Source organism: Crinia signifera, chromosome 2, assembly GCF_055691185.1.
Source record: "Crinia signifera chromosome 2, ASM5569118v1, whole genome shotgun sequence".
NCBI lineage: Eukaryota > Metazoa > Chordata > Amphibia > Anura > Myobatrachidae > Crinia > Crinia signifera.
The window spans coordinates 174541656-174560184 of NC_139218.1; the positions used below are offsets into that span (position 1 = coordinate 174541656).

Sequence of the window (18529 nt, forward strand, 5' to 3'; positions counted from 1 at the left end):
CCTAAATCCTTCCTTTTATATACTATACCTAGCCTATACCCACGCTTCCAAGATTATTTAGCAGTCTAAGATTTTGGACAGTGTTAAATGACTGTACCAATGTCTTGATATGCTACCTCTGTGACTAAAATAATATATCAAAGGGGGAGCCATAGAGTCAAAAAAGGCAACAACATTAGTTTGGCATGATCTCCCACAAGTAAATCAATGTTATTCGGCATCCCGTAGGTTGCTTGCTTTAAGATATTCCACAACTTTCTTTTAATGTTTGAATTACTTTATCTACTATGATATAAGGCTTACTGGTCTGTAGTTATTCACTTCTTTAATTCCACTTTTGTGCATTGATATCACATTCACTCTTGTCCAGTCATCTGCAACTGCACCTGTAACTGGTTACTGGATGAATAAATCTGTTTGTGGGAGTACCAGCACAACTTTTTTTTTTTTTTTTTTAAAGTTTCCTTGATTTATTTCATCTGACCCCATAGATTTATCCACTTTCACTTTTGAGAGTTCTGTCATGACCTTCTCCACTATAAATGTACTTTCATCTTGATTATTTTTATGAATGTCCTTACATGTTAACTGTAGCCTCTTCCCCCCTCCTTCTGTAGCGAATACTAAGTAAAAGTAATTTAGGTGATCGGCTATTGCCTGGTCTCCCTCCACAAAACTCACGGTCTTTAGTTTCTCCATTTAAATTTTCTCCTTTCCCTTACATTGGTACATTGACCCCCCCCCCCCCCTTTGTCTGGCAAGATTCACATTTTTGTCATTATTACTTTGAGATATTTCTTAATCTATCTTCTTTGCTGTTGCTCTAGCGCTGATACCTCTATTGTAAACCACACTGGCTTCGGTTTCTTGGAGCTTTTCCTAACCCCTTCGATACAAAAATCTGTTCGGTTTAGCATTGCACATATTTTTTCCCACACTCCTGCACGTCTTTAAAGTTCCTTCAATCTGCCACACCATTGTTTCCCAAACATTTCGGAAGCACGGCACCCTAGAATAATCAGAACATTTTTCATGGCACACCTAGGTTGAGGGTATTTTTTTTTCGGAGACATTTAGCAAAAAATAATAAAATGTAGTGAATTTTGATTCAGGGTGATCCTTAGGTTCAAAAAGAGGGCGGGGGGAGGTGAACAATCGCACTGGCAGTGTTTATAAGGTAACCCCTGTTTCAATCAATATTCATAGACTTTATTATGTGGGGTGTGCTGTCACTTCAACAGTAATTTGAGCAATAACAAGGGAAGAGAAGAAAGACTGTTATGTACGTGACGCACTGTTAGGACAAAAAAAAATTCTAAAATTTAACCTTTAATTGTTTATTTTAAGATTTGCGACATATAGAAACAATTGCCAAGGAGGCAAAGAGGAAGAAACAAAGTGTTTAAAAGAGGGGATATAGATCCTCTATAATTGAACCCCAATGTCCTGTTCCCAGTGTAATTGCTAGATTAGGTGCGTGTTGCTGTATATCTTACAGTGTGTACCCACTCATGAAATGAACAAATCTGTTACAATTTTCACTTAATTAAGTTACTTTTGTTTAATATTAGTTTATAACACAGATTGCTCCCAAGGGCTGTGCAGATAAATTAGGACAGCAAAGTAAATATGTCTGTTTGGTCCTTTTAAACATCAAAAAAGGGTCGGTGTCTGTGGGGAGATCACAGTCAGAGGTGAGGCTGTGATTCTCCAACTCGCAGACCCGCGTTGCGCTCCGTCACTTGACACTGCGCCTAACAGAGGGACGCACCGGCTGGGTGCTGTATTTGCACTGGCGTGCTGTAATTACATCTGAGTCTTGGGAGACCGTGGTCAGGTTCTGACCCCACAGCTCATATCAGATGCGCCCTCTGTGAGTGGATACTGTAACGCCCTATACATCAATCAAAATACATTTCATGGGTGAAGGGGACATGGGGATATTTCACACACTAAGTGTGTCTGGTCAACGCGCGTGTCGCCACCAGCTTCATCAGGACCTTGTTATTGATCCTTAGGTTCAATTATGTGGTGTGGGAAAGAGGTCGATCATGTTTGCCAATATATTTTATGCTTTGCAGCCACAAGCACTAGTTTTGCCCATCAAGTTGACCATACATTTTTTCTACAACCAGCTTCCTCAGAATGAAGTACATTACTGTGAGATGCATTACTGCAAATTTATTTCTCATTCATTAATTTTCAAGAACAATCCACCTCTGTAACAACCGCTCTTACCTATAGGGGACCTTATGGGGCCCATACATCTACAGATCGATTGTCAGATTGGGCTAATTGGAACAAAAACCTGGTAGTATCTGAATAGCAGTTTGGCAGTTTTCCAGCATTTCAAAGTAAACGGTCAACGGTCATTTGCTCTCATCCATTACCGGGATTTTGTTCCAACCAGCCCAAACTGATCGATTTGTAGATGTATGGGCACTAGGGCAATTTATCTGACACTTGAAATTGCATGAGATTTCCCTTGAACTCCCCGGGAGTCCTGCACGTCAGATTCTGTACTTGATTTTGCATCAGATATATTGCACGTATTTATCAACCTGTGGCAAATCGCATGCAACATCTTACTGCATACAATTTATCTGATGGGGGTGGCCTAAATAGTACCAGGGTTCGCAAAAACGCGCTATACCGCGTATTTTACTCCAAATTGGCACCCGAGGACTCAGTTGCTAAAACTGAAGGAGTCCCCGGGGACGCGATATGCTGCAGCCGAGAACCGCCCATGAGCCAATCACTGGAGCGGCTGCCGGGACCCAATCATTGTGCCGGCAGCCAATCACAGGTGGCTTGTTTTACACGTCGCTACGCTCTGCGCAGGTTTCACTGAGTGTGCGGCTGAGCGGTCCGCCGCCGCCCCGCCACGCTGTTTACGTAAGTACAGTCTGTCTGCTGCAGTGCTGAGAGCAGGGGTGGAACGGGACTGGATGGGATGCACCTGTAACAGCTGACAGCAGCTCTCAGCATGAGAGGTGAGCGGGCTGTCTGTGTGGCGGGGGACTGGATGTGGCTGGAAGAGCTGACATGCTGCTCAATTCAGAGCAGCACATCAGCTATTTCAGCCGCATCTCACCCCCCCGCCGCGCAGACAGCCCGCTCACCTACTCTGCTGAGCGCCTTGTAAGCATTTCCAGCCCCCTGGACAACGAGCATGAACTGCCCCCCCCCCTGGGAAAAGTGCATAAAATGCCCCCTTTGCAACCAGCATGAAATGCCCCCTTTGCAACCATCATGAAATGCCCCCTTTGCAACCAGCATACAAACACCCCCACCCTCACCCCCCCGGTGGCAACCAGCATGTAACCCCTACAACCAGCATGTAGGTAAGCAGCACTTATCTGGTTTAATATGTACTGGGCACTACGGTGTGTGCTATAATGTGTACTGGGCATTACGGTGTGTGCTATAATGTGTACTGGGCATTACGGTGTGTGCTATAATGTGTACTGGGTATAGCGGTATGTGCTATAATGTGTACTCGACATAACGGTGTGCCATAATGTGTACTGGACATAACCGTGTGTGCTATAATGTGTACTGGGCATTACGGTGTGTGAGCTATAATGTGTACTGGGCATTACGGTGTGTGCTGTAATGTGAATTGGTACTACTATGCGACCACACTACTTCCCCCCAAAAAACCTGCGCGCTGTCCCGGTTTTCGGATTTATATACTTTCTAGTTTATGTACCTTTTATGCAAGTGGGCCAATTGATACTTCCCCCCCGGCCCACATGTGCCATGCTGGGGAGAAGGGGAGAGGAGGCTTTATTCCGTTGGGACCCAGAAAAGGTTAGGTAGGACCCCAATTTTTAGAAGTGAAGGGTCCCCGGGACCCACTTTTTTGGGTGGTTTTCGCGAACACGGAGTACTGCTCAATTTGGCCGGTAATTCAGCATAAAATACAACTGGAAAATACTCATTTTCCAGGCATATTTGTTTGAAGCCTGCACAAATCAGTCAGATCCATGCAGGCTTCTCTGTGTAATAAACGTTATAAATAAATAATGGAAAAAAAATGGCATGGGGTCCCCGTTATAGCCAGCCCCGGGTTTATTAAGCCAGTCCTTGTTACAGAAATACAGGGGGGGCCTGGGGTTATCCTGTATTTCTATAACCACCACCAGGCTCAAACAGCCAGCGGTGTCAAGCCACAGCTGGAGGACACTTTTTACATAAGGTCACCCTGACAGGTCAGCCCAGGATGGGTACCCCCCAATAAAGCACCCCCCTACAGTGGAACACCAGCCTGGGACTGCCCCCGCCACCTCTGAGCGGTGGGTGGCAGGCTGATGTTGTTAGAATAAAAAAAAAAAAAAAATTGGTGGACAGTAGAAGCAGCAGCCTCGGATTTTTTCCTGTCCGAGGCTGCTGTGGCACCGCTAGGTGGGTGGAGGGAGCATGGACGAAGGGGAGGAGGTGTCCTCTGAAGGAGAACAGGCAAGCCCTGCTGCGGTGACTTGCAGGCAGGGGCTTGCGCTCCTGATGACCGGCGAATGATTTCACCGGCGGAAGGTGCGACCAAGGAGGTGCGATGCAATGCACATGGGAATGCGCATTGCACCTCCTGTCATGTACATGCGCTTTCTTGCTGAAATCGCATGTAAATTGCCCAAATTGCATGTATATCGCCCTAGTGTAAGGGGGCCTTATTTCTGCATTAATTTCTCATAAGATAGCTGTATTACACCTGAACCAAACTCTAGGAATTGCCCTTGATGAAGTAGCTGTATAAATTAAAGATCTCTTTAAAAAAAAGTTCACGTAAACATAAGGCTATCTACCACTCCAATAATAATTCCCTGGACACTGCCAAATATATTGCCACACTCTTAATTCTGCTCAAGCCTCTTTTAAACACATTTAATTCACTTCTCAACAATCCCTTTTACCCAACACACCATTCAATTTAATTCACCAGACTCAATGCACAAGACCTTGCTTTTTACTTTAAAAACAAGGCTGATAAGATCAGATCACCAGGGACGGGGAACATGCATGCCCTGCAACTGTTTTAGCATGGCCATATAGCAAAACTGTAGCAGGGCATGCTGGAATGTGTAGTTCAACAGCTGGAGAGCCAAAGGTTCACCATCCCTGTATCAAACCCTGTAAAAAATAAGGTACCTTATATACTCGAGTATAAGTCGGCCCGAATATAAGCCGAGGCACCTAATTTTACAACAAAAAAAACCTGGGAAAACTTATTGACTGAAGTGGGACCCTCACTCGAGTATAAGCCGAGGGGGGCTTTTTCAGCATAAAAAAATGTTCTGAAAAAGTAGGCTTATACTCGAGTATATATGGTAAGTATTGATAATTACATCTTCATTTGTGGGACCATATGAAAAGAATGGGTCAGAGGGATCAGGTAGGTAATTGAGCAAGTAACAATACTTCTTCCTCCCACCTTATTTTTTGAGTGTTTAGGACAGGGATGGGGAACCTTCGGACCTTCAGCTGTGGTTGAACTACACATCATAGCATGCCCGGCTACAGTTTTGCTATATAGCCAAGCTACAATGGTTACAGGACATGCTGGGATGTGTAGTTAAACAGCTAGAGGGCAAAGGTTCCCCATCCCTAGTTTAGGATCAAGAGGAGAAACCATGAAGCTCTCATCTGTGCTCATCACAACCTTAACAAAAATATGTAATCGCTCTCTACTGTTCGCTTTCTTCACTGTTCGCTTTCCTCACTGTTCAAACAAGCAGTAATTTCACCCATTTTCAAAAAACACAATTCTGCTCCACTCGCTCTCAAACTACTATAACATCTCTCAGCTCACATGCCCCATAAAAGCTATGGGAGAAACGCTTGCCTCACTCAATTTCTTAATTCAAACAATTTATTGGATCCATGATGGTGTTCAAATCTATGAATCCTCCCCAGACATCTGTGTTAGTGGGAGTCACTGAATGCTTTTTTTGCCTTTGCCAAACTGAATGTTTTCAAAACGGACTAGTGGTCATCAATAACTCTAAATGGTCCTTCCCCACATTTTATCTGTTTCAAAATCATGTTAAATGCATCTAAATAAAATATCCAAAATAGGATTATACTTTACAGAAAACGCTTAAAAAAAAATATCTGTAATCCATGCGCTAATCATCTCCTGCATTAATTATTGCAAAAGTCTGCTTACCTGTCTTCCCCCATACAGAACCCCACCTCTAAATCCATTCTAATTGGAGCTGCAAGGCTTATCTTCCTCGCTAGATGTTCATCAACTCCGCTCTCAGTCCCTCCATTGGTTACCTGCTTTCTACCATAATCAATATAAAAGTACTTTTTCTTACACGTACGACCATAAGCCAAACTACCCCAACATACATCTCTTCTCATATCAACCCGACCTCATAGTTTTAAACAAGATCTCGGTCTCTCATCAACACTCATGAATGGCTCCCATTCACGATTGCAGGACTTTCTTCCGGTTGTTCCCCTGCTGAAGGACGTTTAATAAGTCCTCTATAGTCCATAAACCTTTAAGCATTCCCTGAAAACTCACCTCTTCAGACAAGCTTATCACATTCCACATAACCTTCATAAACCTTTAATCTCCAATTACATCCCAACTGTACAGTCCAAACATGGTGTCACTTATTTTTTCTTTCCTCACTTTTCCATTCTCCTGATACCTGGCCAACATTGCTGTGTGACCATCTTATACAGGCCACCAATAACCTTTGCAATCTGGTGAACCATTATGCAATAAATAACACCTATCCTTGTGTATCAATGCCTATTTCCCTATAGATAACCTGTGCCTTCCTACTTCTGTCATTACCCAGTTTGGTATAGCATACCCTCCAACATGACCTATTCCATTAGGTACAAGATGTTCTGTTCCTGGACTTCCCTCTTAATTTATGATTGCTGTCACCTGTTTTAAACTAGTTCATCTATAAGAAAGGTGTTTTAACACAGGTGACAGTAATCATAAGAGGGAAGTCCTGGAACAGAGCATTTTGTACCTAATGGAATGGGTCATGTTGGAGGGTATGGTGTAAATCACTGTTTTGAGTTGTAAAGCACAACAGAATTTGCTGCTCTGTATAAGGAACTGATAATAAATGAATTGCTTGATGGAGACAATAGCTCCAATATTAGTATTTTTTATCACAATGAGACTTTCATAAGCTAGCTTCTAAACATAAGTATGCAAGCAGCTACTTTAATTCTGTATTTAAGCATAAATACTATATTAAAAAATAAATCAAAAATAATCCCTGCACATGGTCTCTCTCTACTAATATGGGTGGATGTGAGGAGAGCAAGTTACAAGGGAATGATACATTGCTTGGTTACTGATGCAAACATCACACAGCACAGTCCAACATACTGTGAGGGTGGTAGGATATCACATTACTCCGATGACCAGTCACATGGTCACCGGAATACAGAAATAAGCAGTGAAAGCAAATCGTATCACAAAGTGTTATATTGAGGTGGTCAGCCTAACACTACAGTAGAAGAAACTCAGGCACCTAGAAAGAATAATGCAACTTTTCATTTTACGGTTTTGAGTCTGGGTGAGCACAGGGATTTCAATATTTGCATGAAATTCCCCAGTTTTAGCAACAGCCAACTGCTGTTGTAAAATTATTTGACTCTGTATATAAGATACACATGTAAGCACATAATAAGGGGAGGTATTTACCAAAGCTTGGCAAGATGAAACTGGTTACTAGTTTATCTCTCGCAATCAGCTTTAAACATACAGGCTGATTGGCTGAGGTTTTATTGCAAACCCTTTAAGTTTGAAGATAGTACACATACACCAAAAAGTTACAATTGTTCATGGTAAATTTTGATGGTTGCAGGTCAGAATATAAAAGATAATAAAAAGTTGTTAAAAAAAATAAAATTATTAAGTCAAAGCACCATTTCAAAACATGATACATTGCTGAGTATTCAAGCATGTGATTCAGATATCATATATTCAGATACATGAGGTGAGATTAGGTTACATAGTAAACATAGGTTTCCGCATTATTATAACATGTGTACAGGATATCGAGGTTAACAGAAGAGGAGAACACATTATTCTAGGACTAGCAGAGGATCATTAAGTAACATCTTTTCTTCGTACCAGCGGGTGTTTTGAAAACATTGATGGAGAGTTTGTTTAGTCGATATAGGTAACGTTTCCATGTAGCTGTTCCAGGTAGCAAAGAACGGTTTGGTACGCGAGTCCTTTTGGAGGGAGGCCTCCAACCAGTCCATGTGGAAAATAAAAAACAGTTTGTCTTTGAACATTGCCAGGGCTGGAGGGGGAGGATTGGATCCATACTTGAAGGATCGTTTTGCGGGCAGCAGATGAAATTGCCAGCATAAATTTTTTGATGGGCTTAGGGGCCCTAATTTCCTCCGGTAGGATGCCAAATATGGCCCATTCCGGGGTGAGCGGGATGTAATTTAACAAGTGCTCGTTGGCAAAATCACGAACATCTGTCCAGAATCTCCTAACTAACAGGCACGCCCAGAAACAATGATATAGGTCTGCTTGAGGGTTATTACATCTAGACAATTGTAAAAGAAAAAAAGGGTTGTCGCTGCGCTCTGATAAGCTGCTCGATAGGGAAGGGTTAAGCAATATGGTTAATGAATCAAGCGCTTGTATTTTTGTGCATGCCGGAAAAAACTGGGATGAAAAATAAAATAAAATAAAAGAAAATAAAAGAAAAAAACAAATAATGATAATGGTAAGAAAACACTCTGATATACAAAGTGGTTTGCTTAAAAGTGTTTACAGCCCCTTCTGGAGCTCTTGGGAGTTTTTTGCCTCTGTATATGGGATTTTGGAGCGCACTTGGTGTTAATATCGGGGTGATTTCCCGGAGGTTGCCGTTGGTAATATTCGGGAGCGTTGGTTTCCCTAACTTTCCCTAGTCTTACCTCCCCTTGCGATGTTCTTCAAGGTGCCGGCGTCTCTCTCCGTGAAACAGCACCTCACACACAGCTACCTACAGACCAGTTAAGGTTCACAACGTTTCCTGACGAAAATGCCACTACTAAACGGGCATTGAAACGTTGTGAACCTTAACTGGTCTGTAGGTAGCTGTGTGTGAGGTGCTGTTTCACGGAGAGAGACGCCGGCACCTTGAAGAACATCGCAAGGGGAGGTAAGACTAGGGAAAGTTAGGGAAACCAACGCTCCCGAATATTACCAACGGCAACCTCCGGGAAATCACCCCGATATTAACACCAAGTGCGCTCCAAAATCCCATATACAGAGGCAAAAAACTCCAAGAGCTCCAGAAGGGGCTGTAAACACTTTTAAGCAAACCACTTTGTATATCAGAGTGTTTTCTTACCATTATCATTATTTGTTTTTTTCTTTTATTTTCTTTTATTTTATTTTTCATCCCAGTTTTTTCCGGCATGCACAAAAATACAAGCGCTTGATTCATTAACCTTATTACATCTAGAGCATCCTGGAGAATCTAGAATTTGCATCTGGAACCCTCGTGAGGGGGAAATGTATAAAATCGGTGGAAAATGTTTAGGTACATTTCCGAGAAGTTGGACATTGGGAATGTCATGATTTACAGTTGTCTTCAAAATTATTCAACCCCCACTGAAATTGAATGTTTTGGCCAGTTTGACATTGATTTTGATCATTCAGTCATCTTGCTTACATTTACATGAAAGAGGCACTTGTAGGTCAGAGAAATATAAACTTAAGTTTATAATGAAATAACCACAAATGTCTTTTCTGTGCTCACATCATTATTAGTTTTTATTCAACCCCCAAGTGACATTCAATCTTAGTACTTAGTACAACATCCTTTTACAGTTATAACAGCTTTTAAACGTGAAGCATAGCTTGACACAAGTGTCTTTCAGCGATCTACGGGTATCTTCGCCCATTCTTCATGGGCAAAAGCCTCCAGTTCAGTCAAATTCTTAGGCTTGCGCACTGCAACTGCTTTCTTTAAGTCCCACCAGAGGTTCTCAATCGGATTTAAGTCTGGTGACTGCGATGGCCACTCCAAAATGTTCCAGCCTTTCCTCTGCAACCATGCTCTAGTGGACTTGGAGGTATGCTTGGGATCATTGTCCTGTTGAAAGGTCCAACGTCTCCCAAGCCTCAGGTGTGTGACGGACTGCATCACATTTTCATCCAATATCTCCTGGTACTGAAGAGAATTCATGGTACCTTGTACATGCTGAAGCTTCCCTGTACCTGCAGAAGCAAAACAGCCCCAAAGCATAATTGACCCTCCGCCATGCTTCACAGTAGGCAAGGTGTTCTTTTCGTCATATGCCTTGTTCTTCCTCCTCCAAACATAGCGTTGATCCATGGGCCCAAACAGTTCTAATTTTGTTTCATCAGTCCACAGAACACTATCCCACAACTTTTGTGGTTTGCCCACATGACTTTTGGCATACTGCAGTCGACTCTTCTTATTCTTGGGAGACAGCAAGGGGGTGCGCCTGGGGGTTCTGGCATGGAGACCTTCATTACGCAGTGTGCGCGCCTTATTGTCTGAGCTGAAACTTCTATACCCACATCTGACAAATCTTTTTTCAGTTCCTCAGCAGTCACACGGGGACTTTTATCCACTCTACGCTTCAGGTAGCGCACAGCAGTCGAAGTCAGGATCTTCTTTCTTCCACGACCAGGTAGCATTTCAATAGTGCCCTTTGCCTTGAATTTGCGAATGATGCTTCCTATGGTGTCTCTTGGTATGTTTAACTTCTTTGCAATCTTCTTATAGCCATTGCCCTTCCTGTGAAGACAAATCACCTCTTCTCTTGTCTTCCTGGACCATTCTCTTGACTTCACCATGTTTGTAACCACACCAGTAAATGTCTAGAAGGAGCTGAGTATCACAGTCATTTTAAAGCTGCCTAATTGGTGCTTATTATGCTTGATTGGTGCTCGGTGACATCCACAGGTGTTTTCAATACCTGATTGAAAACACCAGAATTAACCTCTCTTCTTCAGAGTGGTAGTCTTTAAGGGGTTGAATAATTGTGGCAATGAAGAAACCACAAAATACACATTTACTACTGTGTTATATAAACAATTGATGTCAGTTTAGTTGCATTTGGTTCTTTAAAACGTCCTTGTAGGATTTCATTCTGAATACAATTCCAAATGTACACTATAGTCCCTAAACCCCTTTACAGCATTGGGGTTGAATAATTTTAAACACAACTGTAGGTCTGTAAGGTCTTTAACAAAGTTAGGGAAGGGAAGTGTTCTAACCATTGGTTAAGGCCTGTGCGTGGTGATGAATAGTCAATAGGCTTTCAGAGGAATTTGTAGTAAGTAGAGATCGCTTTTTTAGGTGGGGGGGGGACAAGAGTACATTTCTTTCCGGGATAAGTTTAGAGATCTTGTCAGTGTACGATTGGGCTTGAATGAAATTTAAGTTAAGAGTGGTTATTATTGGATATTCTCTAGAGGCTTCTAAGAAAGTGAGTGGTTTGTGAGTTTGGGTGTCTATTAACTGTCCAACTCTATATAATCCCGCATTTTTCCAACTCGTAAAGAGAGATGGAGCGTTACCCTCATGGAATTGGGGGTTTCGTAGGTAAGGCAGATGTATGGAGTGGTTTGGGTTCAAGTGAAAAGTGTGGCGTAAAGTTAGCAATAATTTACGTACAGACATTAAGAGGGGGTTGAGGTGTATTTCCGGAGGGATGTCCCTATCTTCTAGGTGTAAAAAGGCGTTTAGGGAGGTATGAGGTAGAAAGTTTTGTTCTAGGGTGGTGTTAGCATAAGTGTGATTCGTGAGTAACCAGTCTTTAAGGTATCTAAATACTGCTGCTTGATTATATATCATTATGTCCGGGAAATTTATGTCGCCATTCCATTTGGGTTGAGTTAATTTTATCATTCCAATCCTTGCTCTCCCCTTGTTCCAAATAAAAGTTCAGAACAGTTTCGTGATAGTGAGGGTATCAGGTTTTGTAAGTAAAAGGGGCAACACTTGGATTTGATATAAGAGTTTAGGGAAATATATCATTCGCAGGAGATTCGCCATGCCCAAGTAGGACAGCTGGAGATGGCCCATTCTGTTTAGGTCTCTGGTGAGATTTTTGATAGTTTTACTTCTATTATAGGTATACAGATTTTGTATATTTTTGGGCAGGGTTATGCCTAAATAAGTCAGGCGACCCCTAGCCCATCTCATGGGTAGCTGTGAGGCCCATTTGGGGCGCGTAAACCCCTGCTTCAGATATAGAATTTCAGACTTTTCCAAATTAATTTTGAACCCAGACAGCTGGCCTGAACTACGTAAAAGATCTAGGAGAGGGCATAAAGAAGTTTTGGGGTTTGCTATGTATATTAAGACATTGTCTGCGAATGCGTTTTTTTTAATTTCCATATTGCCCACACGTATTCCCTGTAGGGTAGGCCAAGATTCAATTAGTCTGAGTATGGGGTCTAAGCAAAGGGTAAACAAGATCGGGGAAAGAGGGCATCCCTGCCTGGTCCCTCTGTACATCCGGATGGGTGTACTCTTCATTCCATTAATAAGTAAAGAGGTGTTTGGAGTGTTGTAGAAGAATTTTACCAGGTTTATGAAATGAGGTCCGAAAGAGTAGGCTAATAGTGTTAGGAATAAGAAGGGCCAAGCAACAGTGTGGAAATCCTTATGGGCGTCTAGGCTCAATAACATGTGTGGGGCATTGGGGTGGACATTAGAAGTATTTACCGAGGCGATTGCAGTGCGAATACCCTTAACGGATTGTCGCCCCGCAACAAACCCCATTTGGGTAGGCGAGATGATTTCTGAAAAGGATTGCATTCTAGTTGCCATAATTTTAGATAGGAGCTTAAAATCTACATTTAAAAGAGTAATGGGGTGGTACGAGTCCAACTTCGTGGAATCGCGTCCAGGTTTGAGGATTAAGGTCGTATATGCTGCATTAAATGTGGGATAAGAGGGTTGGGACTTATGGATAGTCTGGTAGAGTTCTAACAGTGCCGGGATGATGTCTGGTTGTAGTACAGTATTTTATAATATTCCCCAGAAAATCCGTCTGGCCCCGGGGATTTATTTGTTTGAAGGGACGAAATGGCTTGGGTCACCTCCTCAGCTGTGATGTCTTTGTCTAACATTTCTATTTGGGATTGGGAGAGAGAGGGTAGCCTAGAGTCTCTAAGTAGTTGGTCCATCTGTGCATAACCTGGGGGGTCAGCCGAGTAAAGAGTGGTGTAGAAAGTTTGGAATGCATTGACTATGTCATGCGTCTTTGTCAGAAGTGGGGAATCGCTAGTTTGTTTTATAGATGTGATGTGGCTCCTGCGATGGAAGGGTTTAGTTAAATTTGCTAATAAACGTCCGGTGTGGTTACCCCATCTATAATACCTATTTTTCGTATAATCAAGGTGCCTTTGAGCTTGTGAAAGTAGGAAGTCCTCAAGAAGGTGTTTTGCCTGTTGGTAAGCTGTGTGATTGTCATCAGTGGGGTTTGAGATATAAGAGTTGAGGCAAAAGTTCATATTGGTATGGAGGGATTTGTATTGTGTTCTAGAGGCTTTGTTCCTTTTGGCCACATATGCTATTATGTGACCCCTCATTACCGATTTTGCCACTTCCCAAAACAGGGAAGTAGTCTATCTAGGATATAGTCTATCCGTGAGAATGAGTGGTGGACTCCCGAGTGAAATGTGTAGGATTGGTCAGTAGGGTGAAATAGTCTCCATGTATCAGTCACGTGGGTTCTGGTTAAGAATGTGTTGAATGCTGTCCATATGTTGGAAGAGGTAGCACGTGGGGAAGGTAGTTTATCCAATATGGGATCTTTGACTACATTAAAGATAATAATTTAAAAATGCACTGTACATTATTTTCTTAGCTATACCTCCATAGAAGGAAAGGGTCCTTGGAAACATGATTTTCATAAAATGCATACATTCAAAGTCATATTTGAATAACTTTCAATGATAGAACTGTATGCATTTTATGAAAATCATATTTCCAAGGACCCTTTCCACTATTTCTGTTATATACTAACATATAGATATAGAATGTAAATGCCCTTTCATGGCCTATAATTACAATTGGGTACTTGTGTATTATCAGGGCGCCCATCGCATCGCATACCACTAATTAAGGTATGTGATGGGACCAGATTTGAGGGTTTTCAGGGACGACTGTACAATTTTTATATCGCATCGTATGCCATTAGAATGGCATGCGATGCGATCATAGACGATTTTACATTGTACAGGCACCCTGATGGCTGATTCCTATGTTAAATGCCCAGCCATTGTTAACGACACCCCACTATCAACGGCAACCAGAAGCTTGGCGAGCGCAGCGAGCCCGCAAGGGGCGGCGGTACGTGTCTTCCGACCTTTTCATACCCCCACTATCCACGTGGAGTTGATGTTAGATAGTGTGGCGAGCGCAGCGAGCCACCGAGCCCGAAGCATTGCGAGGGGACGCGGAATACATGTGAAGTAATCCGCATGCATTTAACATTGTAATTACCCATCAGGGAGCCTGTACAATTAAAAATCGTATTGCATCGCATGCGATAGGATACACCCGATATTTAATTGTACAATGACCTACAATGTAAATCGTGGGCGCCCTGATAATACACAAGTACCTACAATTGTACTCTTCTATACACTACAGTGCATAAACCCCACAAGTATGAAACAAGGGGTCAGACTAGGTCACAGGCAACTAAAAACGGTACTTGTTTCCTAACACGGCACCCACGATATTCAGTCGTACGGCATCACATCGCATGCCATATGCCGGCAATCGTATAAGCACCCTATACAATTTTTAATTGTATAAGCACCCTAATGGGTGCTTACAATGTTAAATGCACCCTCACGCCAACCCAAAGCGTGGCGAGCGCTGACCTTTTCATACCCCTACTATCCAAGTCGGCGTGGAGTTTATTTTTTAGTATGGTGAGCGCATCGAGCCACCGAGCCCGAAGCATGGCGAGCCCTGCGAGGGGCAGCGTATTACTTTACATGTATTGCGCATCCGCTCGCCACGCTTCAGACTCGGTGACTCGCTGCGCTCGCCACATTATATAAAATCAGCTCCACGCCGACGTGGATAGTGGGGGCATGAAAAGGTCGTAGGATGCGTACCGCCGCGTGGGGGTGCTTTTTACATTGTAAGCACCCATTACGGTGCTTATACAATTATTTATCTTTTAGGGGGTACATTTAACATTGAAAACACCCATTAGGGTGCTATTTTAAATCGTATACCATTGTATATGGCATACAATGCGATGGTATACAATTTAAAATTGTATAACATCGGCTGCCATCGCGTAACATCGCATACCTTATGGTATGCAATGCGATGGGCGCCGTGCTAGGAAACAAGTACCCTAAAAACTACCAGCCATATCACTCCAAGCCATACTTGCCTACTTTTGAAAACTAGTTTCAGGGAGATTTTAGCTGCTAAAAGAATGCAACGTGTCGCTGAGAGGGTGTGTCATGCTCCACCCAGAGGGCATGTCTAACTTCATCTATGGGCGCACCTATGGCCACTATGGGGTTTTCCTGCAGTGACAGAAGAAAACTCTGGAACACTTTGGGCCTGATTCAGTTACGGATGTAACACTGCACTAAACGTGTGAAAGAAAACTTCTGCCTCTCTTGCTGCCTATACATATATAAGAATGCATTACACACATCTACCCCACAACCCTCCCCTCATATTTCAGTCAGTACACACCACTATATTACATTACACAAATTACCCCATATTACACCCAGTACATACACGCTATTACATTACACCAGGGCTTGGAAAATGTTAAAAAAATGTAGGAGCCAGGATGAAAGCGCGGGAACCAAACAAGTAAAAAACAGGGATGAGAAATTACACCGCAATGCCTATTATACATGCCACACACCCATTACATATTATACCACTTGCTTGATGCCACGAGTAACATGCTATTTGCCAGGGGTAACATGCTATTTGCCCGATTACCCGTCCTCCTTTTCCCTCTCTCTCTCCCTCCCCACCGTTAAAATGCACGGTAATGACAAAAGCTGGGCAGAGTGGGGGACAATCCATCTGGCTCCGGTTGTATCAGATCAGATCCACGGCATTGCCATTTAAAAACTCAAGGCGCTTTTAGGGCCAATTGGAGCTTGTGGTCTGACAGCCAGTCAGGAGCCACCACTGTTGCTCCTGCTTGGCTCCCGAAGCGCAGGCTTCGATTGGTCGTGAGCCATCTCCACACTGCAGACCTGATCGGACACAGCTGGAGCCAGGTGGATTGTCCCCCACTCTGCCCAGCTGTTGCATTAACACAAACCACCACTCTGCCCAGCGTAATCTGATGCCTGGCAAATCTGGTCACCAGCAGAGTCTGGTCGCCATGGCAACCTGGCCCCAGGGTTTGTCGAGCCCTGCATTACACACAGCTCCTGAATACACACACTGCTATTACATTACACACACCATTATATTAAATAAAGCACAGCAGCCCATATTACAGCCAGTACACACACAGCTATAAAATTACACACCATTATACAGTATATATATCCCCCCCCCCCCCTCACACACATTTTATACAGCCCCCACTGCCCCAGGAGATACAGCTCTCACCTGGCTGTGTTCTCCCTCCTGTGGCGGAACGCGGCAGCAGGGCCGGACTGGGATCAAAAATCAGCCCTGGCATTTTTGCCACACAGGCCCGCCTGCTGTGGCCACACAGGCTTGCCTGCTTGAGACCTCCGTTTGTAATATTGTGACAGAGTGCAACAGGGGTAAACAGTGCCTTACATTGTTTAAAAACCGGAACCGTATGAATACAAAAGTAACTTACAGTACATAACACAAAAAAAAATTACAAGTTAATTCCCACATCATGGGACACTCCATAATCCCCTTTACAAATAAGGCTACACACCGTAATGCCCATTACACATTATGGCACACACCAAAACGCCCATTACACATTATGGCACACACCATAATGCCCATTACATATAAGGCTACACACTGCCCATTACATATTATGGCACACACCATAATGCCCATTACATAGAAGGCTATACACCTTAATGCCCATTACACAATATGGCACACACCATAATGCCCATTACATATAAGGCTACACACTGCCCATTAAACAATATGGCACACACACACCTTAATGACCATTACACAATATGGCACACACCGTAATGCCCATTACATATAAGGCTACACACTGTAAAACACTTTAGGACAATCACAGTCACATTTTTTTCTTCATAAATGTTGCTAACTTAGCATTGCAGAACTACAAGCAGAAGTCTGTAGTGCAGGCTGCAGCAGTGCCAGTCAGCCAGATGGAGACTGAGAGGCGCATAGGGACAGGCAAAGCACTGGGGACACACAGCACTGGACAGGAGTGACAGTCACAGCACCCGACCACTGGACCGGGACCACATGTCTTTGTTGAGATTTTGCCCGGCCGCTCAGCTTGTCCAGCCCGCACAGATCGGGAACTTGAAGGCGGTGCAGCCGCGTTATGGTCCACTAAGCTCTCCCCATCCATGCCGCTCAGAGCAGGGAGTCGCGGTTGCATAAGGACGTCATGGCGCAGACGCGTCATGGCGTAAATATGCAAATTCCGTTACTGCTTAGCACAGTGTGACACTCACATCCAGGGCGGTGCTGAGTGCTGACAGTTTAGAACAATGGATGGACAAAATCGGCCCACAAGGCCATCGGCCCTTCTGACATTTGCCAGAAGGGCCAGATGGCCAGTCCGGCCTTGCCTGGCAGTGTAGTGGAGCAGGCAGCTGAGCTCACCGAAGGCAGGCATAGGAGCAGGAAGAGGCACGAGCAGGGCTTGCCCCTGATACACGGAGCCTGGCTGCTGCTGCTCTGAGTGTGGTGGGCGGGGCCAGCATCAGCAGTGCAGAGCCCTGGCTGTCAGCTGTTTTCTCTCCTACTCCCGCTGATCAGCAATACTAGAGTAACTTCCATAGCGGTGGGCGGCTGTGATGTATTCTGAGGGCCCGCCCCCCAACATTTCAAGATGCACGCAAGCGCAGTCTGGCTTTCTATGGTGGGGGTCCCAAAAACTGTGAGGAAAGAGGGGGCTTGCGGTGCAGCGGGAGGCTCTTGTAAAAAGCGGGAGGGTAGGCAAGCCTCCCCAAGCCTGCAATGATAGAACAGATCCTTGGACTGAACAATCAAATACGAAGCATGTTTATGCAAAGAAAAAATCTAAAAGAAGTCAATACTGGATTTTAGCACAACCTATAGTAAATTGGAAAATACCACCTTTATTCATACATATATCTCCATTCATCACCCTTCTTTATGCTCTGAATTTATTAGTCAAAACAGAAATATCTCTCGTCAAAACTCAATATATTCTTTTGAGAGTGATATATGATGTCTCCCTATGTCTAATAATTAACTAGGAAGTGTGAGTAAATCATGCTGAGCATTAAGCTCTGATGTGTGAACACTGAATAGAGACGATTTAACTCCTGAATTGCCAGTGCAGACTTAAATCTATGCAAGGCTCCTACTGAGTG

General features: G+C 43.5%; 1 protein-coding gene across 2 annotated transcripts in view; it reads right to left on the minus strand.

The window, feature by feature from the left end:
• The window catches only part of AATF (apoptosis antagonizing transcription factor), a 172897-nt gene that overhangs the window by 59605 nt on the left and 94763 nt on the right, over positions 1-18529 (minus strand). The window lies entirely within an intron of this gene.